Below are 19,628 nucleotides of genomic sequence, written 5' to 3' on the forward strand. Positions count from 1 at the left end.
CAATTCAGGAGTCTTGTGGATCTTTTCAAGGGAAATTAAGTAAGAATGAGCTGTGAAGCTGGAAGGATGAATAGAGAACAGTAGGAGGGAGGAAGATAGAGACAGGGGATACATAGAATAAGGAGAGAGTTAGTGATAAAAAATAGAGAGGACGTGGAAAACTAATGAGACGGTACCCAGTTACACCTATCAGATAAGACAATGGTATTGTCTTGTCTCTGCTATAAGTCCAAAGACTCCCACAGTCTGATTGATGTGTATTCTCTACAAATAGTAGCGAAATTACAGGAGACAACAAAATAATATAATCTATTTTATTACTGGTTTCCAATTATTATATACTACACTCAGTATTATGTATTGGAAATCAAGAATTTTCGCTCATACAACATCATCTCTCAATAGCAAAATTTGATGTCTTGGGAAGCAGTATATCCCAAAAACACACCGTGATCAAATTGATTATTAATAATACATAGTGACCAATTTATAGATCCATATTGGAATATCAAGGTATTCGAAGAAATACTCCTACAGTATTTTCGAAGTTCAGATTACGGACTGGCATGCCTATATTATTCATATAAAACTATACTATATTATTCAATAGATACAATAACTGACAATATATACATTCACAGAATGTTTTCGAGTGCACATATATGTGTATTGAATGGATCGAGGTTTACTTCATTAAAAAAACATACAAAACAAAGTCAATGGTGGAGTATTGTGATACAGACAGAAATACAAGCGTAGGCTGATTAAAACCTCAGAAAGATGCTCTAAAACTTGTGGTCAGTTGTCATCTTATCTTGGAGACCTACGACTCCAACCAAACAAAACTGCCTGCGTAGGATGAAACGCAATCAAATCTCTCGTTTTATATCCTGATTTAATTTATTTTTGGTGTCATTGTCATGAGATGTTACCTTGGGATTTCTGAGATCAATTTGTTGCATATGAGTTTGTTCTAGAAAAAGGATAATGATGAAGAGCGGGAGACAAAGATTAACAAAATGAGGGATACAGTGAAAGAAGGAAAGGAAGATGAAAAATGAGGGAAGATGTGGATGACAAAATTTGAAAGTTCTTTCTAATGGTGACCGACCACTAAGCGATGCCAGGCTAGGTGGGACAAAGAGATTAAGCCATTCTTAACTCATTAAGTGACATCTTCCTTCCTTAATTCCTCCAGCATTTGATGTGATGAATCAGCCTCAGACTAAAGTCAGCCTTAGAATTAGTGAAGGAAGACATTAGACGTGTTTTTACCCGCAGCCGACCATCTTCAGTCACTCAAATCAACCTCGTAATGACAATAATTATCCTAAAAACTTGTAGCCAGACAAATACACATACAAAACAAATTACTCTATTTTGTTGTACCGAACGGCTTCTTGGTATTCTTTTTGATTGAAGAAGTCACCATGAATTGGGGGTAAACATGAAACAATATTATTGAACATTAGTCCTAGTACGATGTACCTGGTAAATTGTAATTCTTCTACTTCTTCTTGTAGTTGAACACATGCGAGCTACTTCTTGCATTAATCTGTATCAGTTTTTGTGTAAATCACAACGTGGGTGGTGTAGTTTTGAAGTTCTTATCCGTCCGCTACTATATTTATGATATCTCTCATAATTACGAATATAAGAAAATTCATTGCTTGTAAAAACATCAATTTTATACAGTTTTTTCAAAATATGTGGAGTTTGAACGAGGAGGACAATTTAATTACTTACTACACTATACTGTATTTACATACAGTAAGTATGTAAATTAAATTGTCCTCCTCGTTCAAACTCCACATATTTTGAAAAACTGTATAAAATTGATGTTTTTACACTGATAATGTTTCTTGTAAAATATAAAATCTATTTCAACGGAATACTCAACTGTAGGTAATATAGAGCTTACGATTCCTAAATCTAGCTGTAGGCTATACTGCGAAATTCCCTCGTTACTTGGTATTTTTTTCTAAATTTACTTGAATAATTGTGAACTACTTTTACACCAACTAAGAGAATCGAGCGATTGTTTTGAAACAAAGCGTCCATGAATCACGTTACGTTAAAAAACGCCACGAAATCGCAGCTTTTTTGTCACACGCGGCCAAATTACACAAATTTCAAACTAACTCATTAAACAAAAGATTAGCGTCAAAAAACGCCCCGAAATCGCCGCGTTTTTATCACGCGCAGGCGCACGGAAAAATCTAGGAAGAAGCACGGAGAGAAATTTAACAAGGAAACCTAATAAGATAATTATTAAATTGACGTGGAAACGCTCGCCGGCCCGTAACCGGCCAAAGAAAGAAGACAAAGACGGAAAACGGGTGGAAAGCAGATGAAGAACGAAGAAGGAGATAGAAGAGAAAGTAACCCGATGAGTGTAGGGGGTCATTATTGGAAGCCCAGTCATGGTATCAGTCTGTTTAAAGATGGTCTTATCTGTTAGAATTTACTATTGAAATTGCTCATTATTGTAGTCGAATTGTAGGTAGAGCTGCTATAACGTAGGCCGAGAGAATAATAATTGTGAAATTTCTGCTCAGATTTGTTCGCCAGGTATTCGGAGTTTGAAAAGTGGCAGAGGAAGGAAATAGTGGAATACGGCTCTCCGGAGATAATATATAATGAAAAGTCTCAGAAGATTATTATATGTACAGTAATGAACAAACCAAATTAATTAATTTAATGATTGTGAAACTGCTTGACTTTCTCGAATAATTTGGTAATTCAATAAGACTTTTATTTGTGAAAGAGAATGTAATGTTTGGTTGATACTTGTTTCGTTGTTTGAGGATGAGAAGGAGGAGGAGGAAATTTAAAGAAGTGAGAGAAAGCTATGAAGAACTGTGAAATTGTGATGGGTAATGATACTTTCTGTATTGATTGTATTTTGAAGCAAATATTACTCACGTGTTGGATAAAATACATGATTAGAGCTTTATAGGTAGCAAAAGTTTGTCAATTTCATATCTCACTCGATTCTCCCCGACTAACCAATTCCTTATAGTCCTTCAAATAAATCTTTCAATCACAAATACCCAGTCATCCCATTGAAGACCTGATAATACTGAAAATGAGAATACATTCTTCTCAGCTTCTAAATGTATTATCTACTGATTGACGCATATCCTCATTTCAAAAATAATAGCACAACAGTGTGGTTAATTTATCTCAGCCGCAGCCTGGATACAATGTGGTTCTATTCAGATTGAAAAATTCGAATAAAACTAAGATTGATAAAAAATATCAAATATTAACCAGGTGTTATCAATGGAGGAAAGTTATTACGAGCTATTAATAATTTTATTTTGTTTCCTATGAGATAATGAAATTCTAAGTAGAACAGATTTTCGATGGAAACTATAGAAAAATGCATTTTTGAATACAACATGATATCATTAATGCAATGATCCATTGAGATTGAATGGATTATGGATTTGAAGCTGTTCAAGTTAAAAATATGTAATTCAATGAGAATATTGAACAAAGATATCACATTTCTGTTTAATATGGGTTTTCAAGACGAATTATACCTCCTGAATTTAAACTCAAATGGAAATTTTCAAATCGAGTGAACTTTACAAGGTAAAATTTTGATGAAAATTTGTCTCACCCATTGGAGTTTCCTTAGAAGTAAGTAGCAGATATCCTAATGATTTTTTCACCATTCAACCCACCTGTAATTGAAAATAAACATTGTTAGAACTGTTGTTCATTCACAAATATTATAGTAATCATATAAGTTAAAAATATATTAGACGATAAGAATATGAACATAAAAAAAACAATTAATTAGCTATAATGAAATGAACGATTGAAGAACTAGTAATAGCTTACATATTAAATGAAAAATAACTCGAATATAATCATACAGTACAGACATTCCATAATTTAATTACCGTTGTATTTCCAATATGAACCAATTTCAATTCCAATTTTGTAATTTTTAATTTCAATCTCAATAAATCAATCACCTCTTAACAACCAATCCTGGCAATCCACCCTAATAAAATTCTCAATAACAACACTGTTATCCAACTTCATTTGGAAGTTGCATGAAGCAACAAAGCCCACAAGACTAATCAATGTTTGAACGTAATAGACTGCCAATCTATCTTAGATAATAACAATTCATTGGTAATGTCTAATTAGAAATCGCGTAATAAAAACTGACTTTCGATTATCGACATTAATGAGCAGAACAAATAACGTGCAACTTGCTCAGTCACTGTTTTAGTATCACAAGTTGATTAAATTCATTATCTTGCGGTTGAAAATTAATAAAGTTTGATTAACTGCGTAGAACAGGATTGGGTAGGTTTAATTGACTGAAAAAGTGATTTTACTAAAATTCCTATCAAACTATTGTAAGATTCTGATTAAATAGTCTTCATCTGATTAACATCGGTTTGATATCCTTGTCTGTCATTCAAGAAAGCAGATAGTTCTATCCTCTTTCTACTCCGCCCGTTGCCAAATTGTTTGTAGATCATGTAAAAATATGATTAACTACAAGAAAATTAATAGCAAACTGTGTCTTGATGATGAAATATATCATTTTAAAATTTATTATGAAATCATGGAGAAATATAATAAATAGAAGAATAATTTATTTCCATCATAGATTTCGTTTTACATTCATTCTACAGTTTTAGAAATAATTATATGATCAAGATTGAATTATATTTCTTTGTAGATAAAATATATTTGAGATTATCATTAATTAATATCAGATCAGGATAGTACTTGAATCACAGCCATAGAAGGCGGTGGGAAATTATAAAATACAACAATGCCTTTCTAACATTTCTGATGACTTTATAAAGTGAATCTCACAAGATTTAATACAGGAATTCTAACATGAAACGTTGAAATCTTAAGGTGCGTACAGACTTATGCGCCACGAAGACGCACATTTTACGTTTCATCAGCTGATTATTGTATGATTATTATATCTGTATCTTAATCTTGATTTTATTAAAAATCGCCATCATGATAGCAAATTTCCGCCATGGAGAAGGTACATGAAGAAGAAGAAAAATCTTAATCTTACTGTTTCTATAACAATATAGTTATAATAAGCATAGCATCAGCTGATGGGTAGTGCAATGCGCATGTTCATGGCGCATGATTCCGTACGCAGCTTTACAGTCAGCTGATCTCGTTTTACAAATGAATCAAGTCTTCGGTTTCCCAATTTATAGAGAAATTCCAACACGGAATCACTACCGGTCTATTTTGACTTACTATAGACGAAAATGTAATCTATTTCCACATTTTTTTAACACACTGATTCTTGTTTAGTTGGAAAATATTGGAGAGACTTTCACCTGTACCAGGCAAACTAAAAGCATGACTCGATGAAAAGCCTGATTTCTTGATCAATAATGTGATAATGCCTGATTACTATGGTGAGATTTACTTCAAACTGTCAGCACAAGTGATAAGTAGCATCAATGCTTCCTTTCCAAACAATTCTGACAGTTTAACGTGAGTCACTATAGGAGGTTTATTTCCGGCAGCATAACTAGGTACATTTTTAGTCTTCTCCTCTTCATCCTATTTTTCTCTTTCAAATCTTTTTTTACACCTTCTGTTTCTCCTCTTCATCATATTTTTTCTCTTTCAAATCTTCTTTTACACCTTCTGTTTCTCCAACTACTGTACTAATAAAATACTACTTCTTGCTTCATTCTTCTTCCAAATTCTTTATAACCTACTTCTCTTCATCTTCTTCTACCAGCTTTTCTTCTTTTTATTCATGTTACACTTGTTCTATCCCTACTGTGTCTCCTTTTTCTTCTTCCTCTTCATCTTTTTCTACTCATCCCTCTCTATGAAAATCTCCTTCTTCTTTCCAACTTCTCATCCTTCCTCGTCTTCCACTTCCTCCTTGGTTCCTCGTTTCCCTTCTCATTCTTTCCCTAGATCCTCATTCTTCTCTCTCATTCTTCCAACTAGACGATACGTATTTTCCAAACATGACACAGCAATTCTCATACAAGAGTTTGCCGTGTCTCCGTCTTTCTTACTCATTCCCTCTCTCTTTTTTTCAGACTGTGACTTCGGTCGCCAGGTTTGTCTAGACAATTTTATTCCCACACCAACACAATCAAACTTTCCGCCAAAATTATTCCATAACCGCTCACAAACTACAACAGAAATAGTTCTGATTGGTTCCGAAAATATACTGCATTAGAACTAAACTTATAATAGTTTATCAGAGTTTTTTAAAGTCATTGGATTTGTCTGAGTTGTAAAGTTTAATAGATTTGGTAGTTTCGAGTTATTTCATCTGTCGGTATTTTAAATTATTATGGTGAGATACAATCTGGATCACTCTATACATAAAATATCAAAAATAGGCCTGTGATCACTACCTCCGTAAACAAAGCCATAGTGCATTCTGGTGACGTCAGCACAGGTAGGGCTCCTACACCAATAAAAATTTGTTTATCTCAGCTGACATATATTAGCTAGTGTTTTTATTGGTGTAGGAGCTCTACCTGTGCTGACGTTACCATCAACCACCTGTCATGCACTATGGCTTTGTTTACGGAGGTAGTGCTGTGATAGGGAAATTATCAGATTCGCCATTATAAGTAACTCGCTAATGATGTAACAATAAGAACAAGTTTCCGATTTTTCAATATTATTCATTCAAAAATATAGCTCAAAAACTAATGTAACTATACAAAATTAACAAATGATATAAATGTAGATTAAAGTTTTAGTTATACGGATACTATGGAACTTGAACTTATAGTTCCGAACTCAATTTTGGATATAGGCCTACAGTAGCATACTTCAAGCACAACATGGTACATTCCCTCTTACTGCAAATTGAAGATGATGAGAAGAATATTCCTAACAAATATTGCATTACTTAATTCTGAAACTCAGTTCTCCATTTTTCCAAAATTACATAAATTAACAATGAATAAAAAGTTCATCATGACAACTTTATAGTTGTGATAAATTTATTGGAAATTATTGTTTCCCGTAATGAGTTGTTTTCCGAAGATTTTCGAAATATTTTTCGTAGATCCATATTCCAACAACTCAACGCATTTCAACTACATATGGCGCAAAACAACAATTTTCGCCACACCCTGTACTACTCTTGCACATTAATCTGCGAACCTATTGTTATAGGGTTTACAGTTAGTAGGGTGGCAGATTTTGGCCTTTGTTCCAGAAGCTAGTTTTGGGAATACCCTGTGTTTCATGTATCTACGCTACACATCTGCCCCACTATTTATGTACCTAATAGTATATATGTACTAGTAATATGTACAGGGGATGATCCTACCCCAAAATGACCGTATTTCGCTCAATGGTTTACTTCACAAACAAGTTTGGTTACTTTTGGACTAAATAGTTCTCAGGAATCTTGATTCTTTCGAGGAGGTGACCCTCTATTGTTTCTGAACTGGATTGTTCTTGGTTCGACCCTGGGAAAAACAGTGGCTCTTATTATAGATCAGGACAGTAGAATAGAACAGGACAGTAGAATAGAAAGGACATCATTATAGAACAAGACAGTAGAGTGTAATTCAGTAATGTACAGTATGTGGAATGAGAACTTATAATAATATCACTTCCCAGAGTATTCACAAATAGAATGCAATAATTTTTTCTGAAATAATTTTGTTACGGTATATGGAGCGGACTTCTATTTCAAGTTAGTCTTCTATTCTATTCAAATAATATTTTCTCAATACAGTTGATCATTTTTGTGTGAAGAATTTCTTAAAACTAATTGTGACAGTAAAAACAATTCATTGAAAGCAGTAAGTAATCGGAAAGCAAATCAGTTGCTACTACTGTCGTACTTTATAATTGTATTATTTTCAAGTTAATGAAATTTTTTCTGATTCATCCAGGTATCAACTATGATTCCTAGGTTCCTAGACAAATCAATAGATTCGAAATACATAGTTTTTCGCAAACCTACTGGATATCTTGTTGAAATTACTCACAGTCAACTACATAATAATTGCAAGTATTATTTCCTAGTTAATTGGATGGACTCTTCCTAGTTAAAACCTAAACGAGAGAGCTTGGAGAAAATAATACAGCAAGAAATTGTTGGACACGATTTTTTCAACATAACGGTTTTTTTGCAAGACTGCAAAGAACGTCTTCTATAATCATGCTTATTGATAGAGTGGGTTTCACTTTAAACTGTCAGCTTTCTTATTAATACATACATCAATGCTTCCCATACTCCAATGCTAACAATCTTAAGTGAATTTCACTATAACAGTTGCCTACTCTGGTTGTTGACTCGGTTTGAATAGCCATTCCAATTCCGTTTTCAGTGTTGTTCATGATTTTTGCTTCTCATTACTATGTCTTCTTCTAGTTCTATTGGTACTTATTCAAGTTCTTCTATAACTTCTTCCAGTTCTTCTTTTACTTCTTCCGCTGTTGATTGTTTCAACAGATCTGATTTGCTGCCGATTTGAGCTGTGCAATCCTGGAAACGACATCAAATGTACAATATCTTTCAAATCAGTCTGTATATTAATTAGATAAATCTGTCTTATATTATGTTATAGGTACAGTTATTGATTTGAATCACATCATTTGAACAGTTTGGAATCAATAACATATTATAAATATACAAATATAACCTCGTATCGTATCGTTATTTTTCATATTATAAGAAAAATAACCTCGTATCGTATTGAAGTAATATTCAAACTGTTTCATACTGTACTTCTTCTATTTTTATTTTTATTGTTAATTTATGGCTTTTATCGGCAGAGAGATCCTTTCGGATGTTCTGCCTTGCCGTATTACCCAGTGTCATTTCCTATCAACACTCAAGTTTATAGGTTATATAATTATTGGGTTCTTCATGAGGTTTTCTCACTAAAATTTTGCACTTTCACTTCTTCTATTTAAGTTTGCATTACGATTAAAATTATATATTGCAATTTATAGGATTATTTGTAGGTTTTTTCACAATTATCTTAATGTGGGTCGTACCAAGCAATAGCCTAATCCTTGTTCATAAGGAGAAGAAGATAATTCATATAAGATAGAAATAATTACTATTCATATTTAATTATTATTTAACGAAAATCCTAAATAAATGCTGTGAATCACCCCGAAGACTTCTGTCTTCCATTGACAACATGATTAACAGCTAGATGCATTCTCTATTTAATTCCATCTGTAACTATTCATATTATTATAATCGAATTACCATATTTTAGAGCATTTTGATACTGTAATATACAATATGAGTTGCCCTTAATCCAATCGAGACAGATGAAAAGCGTTCAACAATAACAGAAACCACATATAACAGTTGGTCAATGAGACATTTGTGAGTTTGAAACGGATATAAGGAATTTCTAGAGGCTATTTAGCGGGTATCAAGTTTCCAAACGAAAAACGAAAAATATCAGGGAGCAGAATACCGATGTCTGGTGATCAGGGAGTTCTGGGTAGGGGGGGACACAACTTGCAGGTGTGTCCAGATGGTCTGTGGTTAGGGGGGGACCCAAAACGCGGGGTGGGAGGGGGTAAATCTCCAAGGGAACCGCGCTGATCTTTGAGATCAGATAGCATTGTCCTGTAGCCGAGCCGGTAATTAATTATGTCGGTTTTCTGTAAACACACCAAATGTAAAATAAAATATAAATAAAACGTTGAGCATTAGCACTCACAGCGAGCGCATGCCACCACAAAAAATCGAAGCATTCCAACTGAAAAACGAAGAAATTTGAATAAATCGAAGCGGAATACAATGCTCGTTTGGGATCCGTTTTTGAAACCGATGGCCAACACAAAGGCGGGATGAATGAAAATGAGGTGGAAAAAGAGAAAATAATCAAGAAAAAGAACATAAAGTAGGAGAAAAAGAAAAAAAATGTTGCCTCCGAGTGTCAACCAGACACTGTTAAGTTTGCAAGTCACCAAGGGCTAATAAGAATAATCACGGCTACTGTGGTTAAAAAGAGAAGGAAAACAAGGCGAAGAACAGAGTAGTAAAAATGAGAGGGAGAAGGAAAAGTGATTGAGAAAACAGCAAGAGTGCAAAAGAAAGACATGAGAGAGTACACTTCAGATTTTTTCTGGCCACTAAAGAGTCAGGCAAAGCTAAAATTTTTACGTTAATTTGCAAAGTTTGGAAAAGTGTACAAAGAAACCTCCCGTATAGAGCTTGACTTAGAACGAGAATCTTTCTTGAAAGAGATTTGTTAGTACCGTTTTATTCGAATATGAAGATTGACAGAATAAGAACATAAAATAGTTGAAGTTTATAGCTCATTAGATCATGAAAAAGATTCAGTGATTTACAGAGTAGAAATTAGTGTTATTCAATGATTTTTGAAGAAGTTTCTTCAACAAAAGCATTACCACTTGGATACATAAGATTAGTACAGGAAAAGAATAAATTTTCCAGTAATGTAGCAGTTGGTATCCTGGCTAGATCCGTTCACGGAAAGCTGGATTTTCTCTTAATTTGAACAACACCAAAAATCAACCTGAACCTGAGATAAGATTCATGAACATTTTGCATTATAATCAAATTATTTTAGTAGAGTTTAATGAATATAATAGTTTACAACAACCTCATCTGGATGATTGCCCACGACTTATTTGAGAAAAATGGTTGTCCTCCAATCTAGACAATGATAATTTCACATGAGACAATAACAATAATTTGTAAAAGAATTCAAAGCCTTATTGAGATCATAATCATATTTTCTGTGAACATTATTTCGCCCACCATGGAACTAAATGAATTGCTGAACAATAGACAAACTATTATAATAATCGCAACAATTCCTATTTGGATAGTAGAATAAAATGCACAAAACACAAAAAAAGCAAAACTATGTTATTAATTTCATTATTATGGAATTCATTGCGCAATGCACGTTCAATTATATCTATTAGGTTGGTTTAAAATGCACGAAGGAAAACTATTGTACTAACGATAACTATTAGTATTGTTGAAACTATTTAGATAAATAATGTTCATATTGTACACGCATGGAGTATAGTATACAATGGTGGAATAGTTATGTTGAAGGGCGAAATAAATTGAAAGATTATTGAAAAAATTGTGAAACTAGCGAAAAATTTCATATTTTCACGCAACGTATTGTGATTCCATTGAGAATTTCAGTTTTCTAACATTATCAACTACTGTTTCAAGATATTTGAGAAGTTATCTCTATAGGAGAAAGAGTTCGAAAATTTTAATAACTTTTGGTTTTTGGTCGAGGAGTTTAGAACAATTTACAAGTTTAGATTGAATTTAGTTGTTCAAAGTCTTCATTAGGCTGGATTCAATATTGTTCTGTCACAGCTAAGCTTTTCAGTGGGTAATCAGAGAATAGGATAGATTTAGCTTTCCAATCCTAAAACGTTTCTTCTAATTGATCTAATCCAGCAATGGAAAGCAATAGATTCATTCTAGTAACCTTTTTGGTCAAAATTAAAGACATAATTTGCGGGATAGTAATTGAGAGCTTAGCCACTATCATCCATTTTTACATAATGTTGATCGATTGTTGCTAAAATATCATTGCTTGCTTGCTGTCAGTTGTGAAAACTACGGTTCTAGCAGCAAAACATCTATTTTGGAGATAGAACCGTTTAACGTAATAATGACCCTCTGAATATTTAACTGATTGTCTTAGCTCAATAACAATTACGGCAGAGTGTAATTATCAAGGCCAAAAACTAATTTTTTACGTAATCGTCTAAATCCCTTGTTACTTGAGTTATCCGCTGGAATTATTGTTGGATCTTCATGGAAGAAGTTTATTACATCATGCTGTAATAGGTTATAATAGGTCCATGAAATTCTTGAAATATTCGATAAACGCATCCAGTTCTAAGCTGTATCTGTTCCTATGATAATTTTATCACAATTCTTCACATTTGAGTTTTCAAAAAATATTTTCTGAATTTGGAATCAATATGTTTACTTGGGAAGCGGTATTTAATTTTGAAATTATTGTGAAATGCCCGAAGTACCCTGATACTGAATCAAATACATACCAAGTTGATTCTATTTATCTATTTATTTATACATCTATACATACAATATCATTCTTAACTATTTATTCCCTCAATATAATGAGATTATTGATCATAATTTTCATAATTCCAAGAGTTCAAAATTTGAACATTTAATACATTATGTATATATGTTCTAGAAGGTTCTGAATATTCCTAGTACCCAATATTTTCTACAATTCTGGATTAAGTATTCTCGAGTGTGATTGGATGAGAAAAGAGTACGCCATTTTGAATCTCCCGACCAATGACATTGCAGAGGCGAGACCAAATTTTGTGCTGCATAACGTTTGGTTTACAATTTTTTTGCTATAAAACACAATTTTTGATACAAGATAGCTGATATAACTGATTTTCTATATATTGTATTCATAGAGAAAATCAGGGAATCCAGTTTTGAGTCTTTTATAAGCTCTGATTTAGTTTTCATTTGAGTTTACCAGTAAATACATCAATCTTTATTGTTCTCGAGTACGTCTGTGAATATTTCAGTAGAATTATTTTATATTGAATTTGTTCCTCTCAATCTACGCCCAATCTTCTGAAAGTTTTCAAATACAATAAATAATCTTATCTTTAAATTGAAATTAATAAAATTATTAATAACATTCACATAAATGTTCATCACACATTCATACAATCTCAATCAAATTCACTGTATACGATAACTATAACTTTGTTCAAAAACTGTTTCTCAACCTTCTTCAAACATTACTACTACAACCCGAAAGAAACTTATACTTGTTTTCCCTTCAAGTTTCGAGTTCTCCAACGAATGTTATGCCGAATATTCCGAATTCTAATCGGAAATCTAATCAGCCATTATTTTATTTGACAGCCTTTGGAATTTCTCTTCTCATAATAAATCGTCAGTTTCTCTCATTCCATTCCTCCCCACTCTCTCACCCTCTTTCTCAATCCGTCCATTATTCGAATGTAATCAGGAAGAAAAAGATTTATTTAGATGCTGGAAAGTGTAATGTGAAACAGCCGAGAGTTGGATAATGAAAAGGAGACGAATTTAGGAAGTGGAGGAGGAGGAGGAGGAGGAGGAGGAGGAGGAGGAAGTTGAGGAGGAGGAGGACATTGATGGTGTGTGTTACTGGAAAGAATGGGAGGAGGAGGAGGAGGAGGAGGAGGAGGAGGGCGAAAAGAAGAGGATATTTTAGAGATGTAACCGTTGTGAGTGGACCATTTGTCATTTAACTGACCTCGCAATACAGCTACACCAAAAAAGAACAGAGGACTCTTTGGATCGAGTCTCTCTCTAATTCTTTCCTGATCCTGCCTCTTATAAGCACCACTCTCATAAACATCTCCCAAAAATCTGTTCCGCCATTTTTCTCAGCTGAAATAAACCCTATAAAGTTCGTTGTAACTCGAAATCAAATTGATAACTTGGAATTTCAACACAATGTAGAGGAAACATAGCTGATAGCTATAAAGATACTCATAAAGTTAGTTTCCATTTGAAATGGAATTGATAATTTCAAATTCTAACACAGTGGATAAAAGTTGAAGGATGGAACTTAGCTTTAGAAAGACAGATATTTTTTTACATACGATAAATTGAAAAAAATCATAATTTTATAAAATAAAATTAAATTAAATATATTTTCAAAGATATATTGAAAATCGTTCGTGATAATGCTAATTTATTCCTCTATATTCTGGACTAATAATAATTCTTTAAGCCTACAAAACTATGAAAAAAAAGAATTTTAAGCATCAGATGAGCATTAAGCATTGAGTATATATGGGGCACTATCAATATTATTACTTTGAAGGGTGACAATGAATTTAATCAAACTAATCAGAATAATTTGAAGTTTGTAATGGAAGTTGACTAAAACACCTAAACTAATCAGAATAATTCCAAGTATGGAATGGAAATTGAGTAAAAAACCTACGTAAAACTCAGTGCAGACTTTTAATTTCAATTTTCGAGAATTTTCAAGCTGAAATACCTTGGAATTCCAGTTTTACCCTACAAAACGACAATGATTCTCCAGTTAAACTTCCACTTTCAAATAGGTTATCTGAACTGAGGAAAAGCTTTTTCACGTTACAATACTCCTATTCTGAATCCAGTATTATACTATAAACTATAAGATTTTCACGTAAACATCAACTTTGAAGAAGGAAAACTAGACACAAATGTTTGAACCTTCTGCGCATGCGCATAAATTTGCATGTGACGCTCTAGTCGTCTGTAATTACATGTCCTACACTTATCCTCCTAGAGTCACAATTGTCCTGAAACAATTTACAGTCCAAAAAGGAAGTGCTTGTCTTCTTAACTTGTCGGTTTTAAAGAGGCAATTTGTTAATTAACTTCAGACACGCTTCTTAAACTAAAGACTGTTGTGCTCTTCTTATCCCCTCAACTGTTTTTCTTTGTCTTACACCAACTTTTATCGAATTCCCTTTCTTTGTTCGTCCGCGTTTTGTTCAACCCTCAGAACTTAGCCCTTCCTTCACCTCCCTCTACTCCTTACTTCTTTTTCATTCAAAGACAATGTGTGATTGTGTACGTGTGTTCATGTGTAATTGTGTGCTAGTGTGAGTGTGTTCAGGCCAATTTAATTTCCACGTTGTCTTTTGTGCTAGGATGTGCAATTAGCTGCTTAAATGCCTGCTTCCGGTGTAAGTTACGTGGCAGAGGCTTAACTGACGTGACGTATAATAAAACCTGAGCATGACCTCTTCGGCTTCTCAATGACAAGTTTTGGAAATCTGTAATTAAACAACAGATGTAGTCTTTCGCCTTTTGATGGTCGGGAATAATTAGAAACGTTCTGGGGAAACAAGCGGTGAATAATGTAGAATCATTGAGAATTATAATCAAAAAATAATCTACAATAGAATAAACTTCTCATCTTCTTTGGTAGAATTTAGAAGAGTAGAAATAATTGTGGTGTAATGTGATAATTTTCTGCATTACCAGTTATTCAAAATTCATTTATTTGATGTTATGGTGCATTGTTGTTATCCAAGTAAGAACTAGGGAGACGTCCATTTGTTGAGAGATTATTTATTATACTTAATCCAGTTCTCATGTCCAAAAAGGTGTAAACTACAGTAAAGTGTTGGAAATCAACAATTGAATGAAATGGAAGAGAATTAATTTGGTAAAAATGTATTGGAACTACACTCGAAGTGAGTCAATCCACACAATTTCTATCAACAATTTAGTTCTATATTTGATTTCACTGGAGTTCTTGAGATGTAATTATTGTAATTCTCTTTAAAAATAAAAAACGTTACCAGTTTTAAGATCATCCTCTTCTTACTGATAGACAAATACTTATCTCCAGATGGAATACTTTTCTAGGATTTAATTTATTAAAATAATAATTTATAATCTAGGTTCACTATTCATAATAATGTCTTCTGTTCTACAATACTTGACTTCTGAAATCTGTGATATTTAAAATTATAGTTAAAGAAGTAGAAGTAACTTAGATAAAATGTTATTTGAAATATACAAAGAAGCTAGCAAGTTAATAGGTGTTTTCAGTTTACTCATCAACACCTGCTAACAACTATTAAATTATCGAAGTACAGTGTAATAAACGTTGTCGTACATGCAAAGGTTAACACTTTCAATTGAAAAAATGTAATGATATTAATCTAGCTTCTTGAATATTCTATCCCGGTACAGTGAGAACCCTATAATATGCACCTTAGCATTAATATTATCAGAAATAGTCACTTTGCATAAGAAGAAAATCGTGCATAGCATGCGTGTGTCCCAAATCAGCCAAACGGTTTGCATAAATTTGATTGTATAAAGGGTTGAAACCCAAAATCTTGACCCGTGCCTCACAACACCAACACAACCGTCAATTTTGGGGTTTGTCACCAATATTTATTCAAAACCCACTGAGAAATTACGTTGCTAAGTAGGGGGTCTCTGCCCCAAAATATTGGCTCGTGCCCTGTGAGACATGAGCAACTATTAATTTTGGGTCTTAGTTTTGAAAATTTATTCAAAATCGTCACCCAGGATAACCCTTCACATTGTGGGGGTACATATTAAACCTACTACATGGATTCAAAATCTTCGTCTAGGATAACCCCTTGTGGGGGTACATATGAAATCGAATACAGAATGTGTGGAGATATATCCTACTAGAAGAATCTAAGATATTTTGCATACCAGTAGTGGGTACCTGCCAGTTACATCTATTTTGCATACTACGGGCCCATAACTTAGGGGTGGTGCCTTTTTTTCAATGTTTTTTTAGATATTTATTTATTCCTTCCAGGCACACGCCAGACCCGATGCCTGACGAAAGAAAGGAGAAACGAACACAGGAAGAAAGAAGAGGGAAAAGGACAATCATCACGAGATCATTTTCAGAGGCTGTCAGAATAATTAAGCCACTGAAAGGGTTCCTCGAATCCCCCCTCACCAACCCACACAGGTGGCTAAAGGGTACTTGAAGGAGTTCTTAAGGTATTCTACTTGCAAATTAACCTCGGTTGTAATGGTATGCATGGTGTTAACGTGTGTTAAATCACTACACAAAACCTACCTACCAAATAGCTTGACATTGCCCACCTGGTCACAGAATGAGTTTGGGTTTTTTAAACATGCAAATGTATGCCACGAGATCATGTTTTCAAAGAGTGTGGCTTTTAAAAAGTTTTTACAAGAAGCGTGGCTTCAGGAATAAGACGACTGAATAATTTTAATTTTCTTAGACAGAAATAATATTTTTATCGATTCATAAAAATCTTCCATAATGAGGGTTGCCTTCAGCCCTCTACTAAGATAAATGCATATCTAAAATAAAATTTCATATGAATCTTGTTGTGTAATCGTTCCTGTAGATAAGATTTCTCTCAAAAATCCAAGTAATTCATCATGGACCTTTGTTAGAATCATTATTATAATTGTTATTTTCACAAAAAACAACAGTTACGACTAGATCACATTCACTATGCTGTGAAATGTGATTTTCGCAATGGAGAATTGTTGAAAAATAAACAGATCTGAACAAATTAAATACGGTACATAGTTCAATGTATAGTTCAAGATAGCATGTAATTGATAGAAACCAAGGAAGTAGGTAATAGAAGTGACAACAATATTGATTAATTAAGGTGAGATATTATGCTTGATAACTACGGTTTGTAGATTATTGTTCAATGGTTTGCAAATAATGTGTTGACTTGCACGTTTCATTTATTTTTAGAATTCGGAAGTTCAAGCATGTCTTATTTTAGAATCCTTTTTCACTAATTAACTGCATTAAGTCATTGCTAGCATAGTAAATAATTACGAGAAACTCTAGAAATATGCGAAATATGATATTATGCATAATCTTATTTAGTCTACACGAGCCAGCTTCATTCATAAACACAAGACTTGATACTAATTATTATATTTGGCTTCGGTTTTCAGTTGTATTTCCTGGATGTCACAGAATAGGTGACATCCAGTAATATATATAATATAATATATAGATGACTATACAGTAATCAAATTTTACAGGAAATTCATTGTGTAGTTTACAATCACAATGTATTGTTCTATTACTATAAAAAAGAATATTTTCAAGTTTAATATTGAGAAGGTAATTTAGTAAAATAGCCAGCTAAGTGAAACAATAATATTTTATAATACAACTGTGACAACCATCGGTTATCATTTTAAACAGTGATCAAGTGAATTTTATCAACTATCAGTAACTAGAGAAAATACCAGATGAATAATTGATATATGTGGGATTATGATATGACATGTGAGATAATAAATTTTCAGTCTAGACTAGATGAGAAAAACTTGTAACTTGGAAAAGCATGTAACAATTGACTTTGGCATCAAGCCATGTTGTTCCATTTTTTTCATTTGTCATAATAAAATAATAAGTTCAGTACTGTAACATTATTTACTATCCGTGTTAACTGATGAATGATGTACTTGGAATAAACAATTATTGTCAATAATTGTCAAGAGTTGAAGATTATCTCCCTAAACTCTGAAATTGACTTCCAATCAAATCCTAGAAATTCATCAAACTTGGAACAAACTTTGTGTGAATGTTTCTGCATGGATAAAGACTGATTTACAACTCTTATATTTGTTCTACTGGTTTACAACATCCGAAAACACACAGAAAAAACTGACGAATTCTCGGATTATAAACTTGATAAAACGGAGATAGTGAGTGAAAAGAATACTGTATCACTGATTGATACAGTGATATCTGAAAAAAAATATCATGATATTTTTCCGGAAAATAAGTAGAAGACCTGAATATTCTCGAGTTGGTTCAAGTTACAAAGAATTTTAATTTGATCTAAAGCTACCCGAAATTTTTTCAAAGAATTCCAGACAAGTTCATTATGTTTATTCAATTAAGAAGAGTTAATCTATAGTTTATCAAGTTTTCAACACTACATAACAACACATTATTCAGTTTCAACTTGTTTGCAACATTTTGATGTCTATAAGCCGTGATTACGTTATTAGTCGTCATAAAAACTCAATAAAATACGAATTGCAGTTTGTAATTAATCAAGAAATTCACTCCAAGAATAGATTTTCACTCGAAATACAAGTAATAAATGGATAATTAGTTGAATAATATGTAGAATTGTTGAATAGCCTAACCGGTTACTAGTTGGAGAGAAGTCGTTAAAACAAGTTTAAATCGTAGACATTAGATTTTTCCATGTATTTGAATAGTTTTCCTGTGTTAGTTGATGGTGTGAAGCGGAATATCGGAATTGTAATACAATACAATAATTTCCACTAGAAAGAACTCTACTGAGGTACAGACTGTATTACATCACTTGTCACGGAGCGGGAAAAATTTCAAGTTCAAAATTTCAAATTGGAAATTGATTTGTTTCTATTTGAATAAGGCCTATATTGATATAATATGTGTCCGACTTGAACAGTATTGCAAAAATCTACTTTGGTTGATAATGAATTATTTTAAGATATTTGAGCTCAAAGCCGGTAAGAACCAACAGATACGATTAACGGTTATACACTGAAACAATACATGCTTATGAAGTAATTTTTGGTAATTTACCGTGATTTCAACAAACTTTTGAAACAAATTAATTTCTACGCATCGTCGAAACAGAGTACTAATCGTAAAACAGTTTGCCTTATCGCAAGAGGTTAGCCTACTCCCGAAAAATATTTGAATCAGTATTACCGTTGATATTTAACGTTAATTCACGATATTTCCATCAAGTACCTCCTAATTCCACATCGAAATAAACATATTCCTCCTTTGATATATACGTAAACATGATACTAATCTCAATCCCTAACAGTCCAAGTACATGAGTGCTTGTGAGGCATCTCACAACACAGGTCAACGAATAGAATTCATCTTGAAAATTTTCGCAAATCAACATTATTATCACCAGAGCAGTCCTCAACTGCCTTTTCAAGAATTCTGAATGATAATTCGTACCCGGGCATCAACAACTTTTTCAACTCTACCGGCAAACTACGACAAAATCAACGTAATCTCAAAACGTGAAATTTCTCGAAAATAATTCGGTGATTCACGATTAAATGTTTCAGTGGA

General features: G+C 33.0%; 1 protein-coding gene across 2 annotated transcripts in view; it reads right to left on the bottom strand.

Annotated features, from left to right (window-relative positions):
• Positions 1 to 19,628, bottom strand: part of LOC111059977 (zinc finger homeobox protein 3) — a 235,100-nt gene that overhangs the window by 45,706 nt on the left and 169,766 nt on the right. The gene's annotated exons all lie outside the window — the stretch shown is intronic.

This window comes from Nilaparvata lugens, chromosome 5 (assembly GCF_014356525.2).
Source record: "Nilaparvata lugens isolate BPH chromosome 5, ASM1435652v1, whole genome shotgun sequence".
NCBI classification, from domain to species: Eukaryota; Metazoa; Arthropoda; class Insecta; order Hemiptera; family Delphacidae; genus Nilaparvata; species Nilaparvata lugens.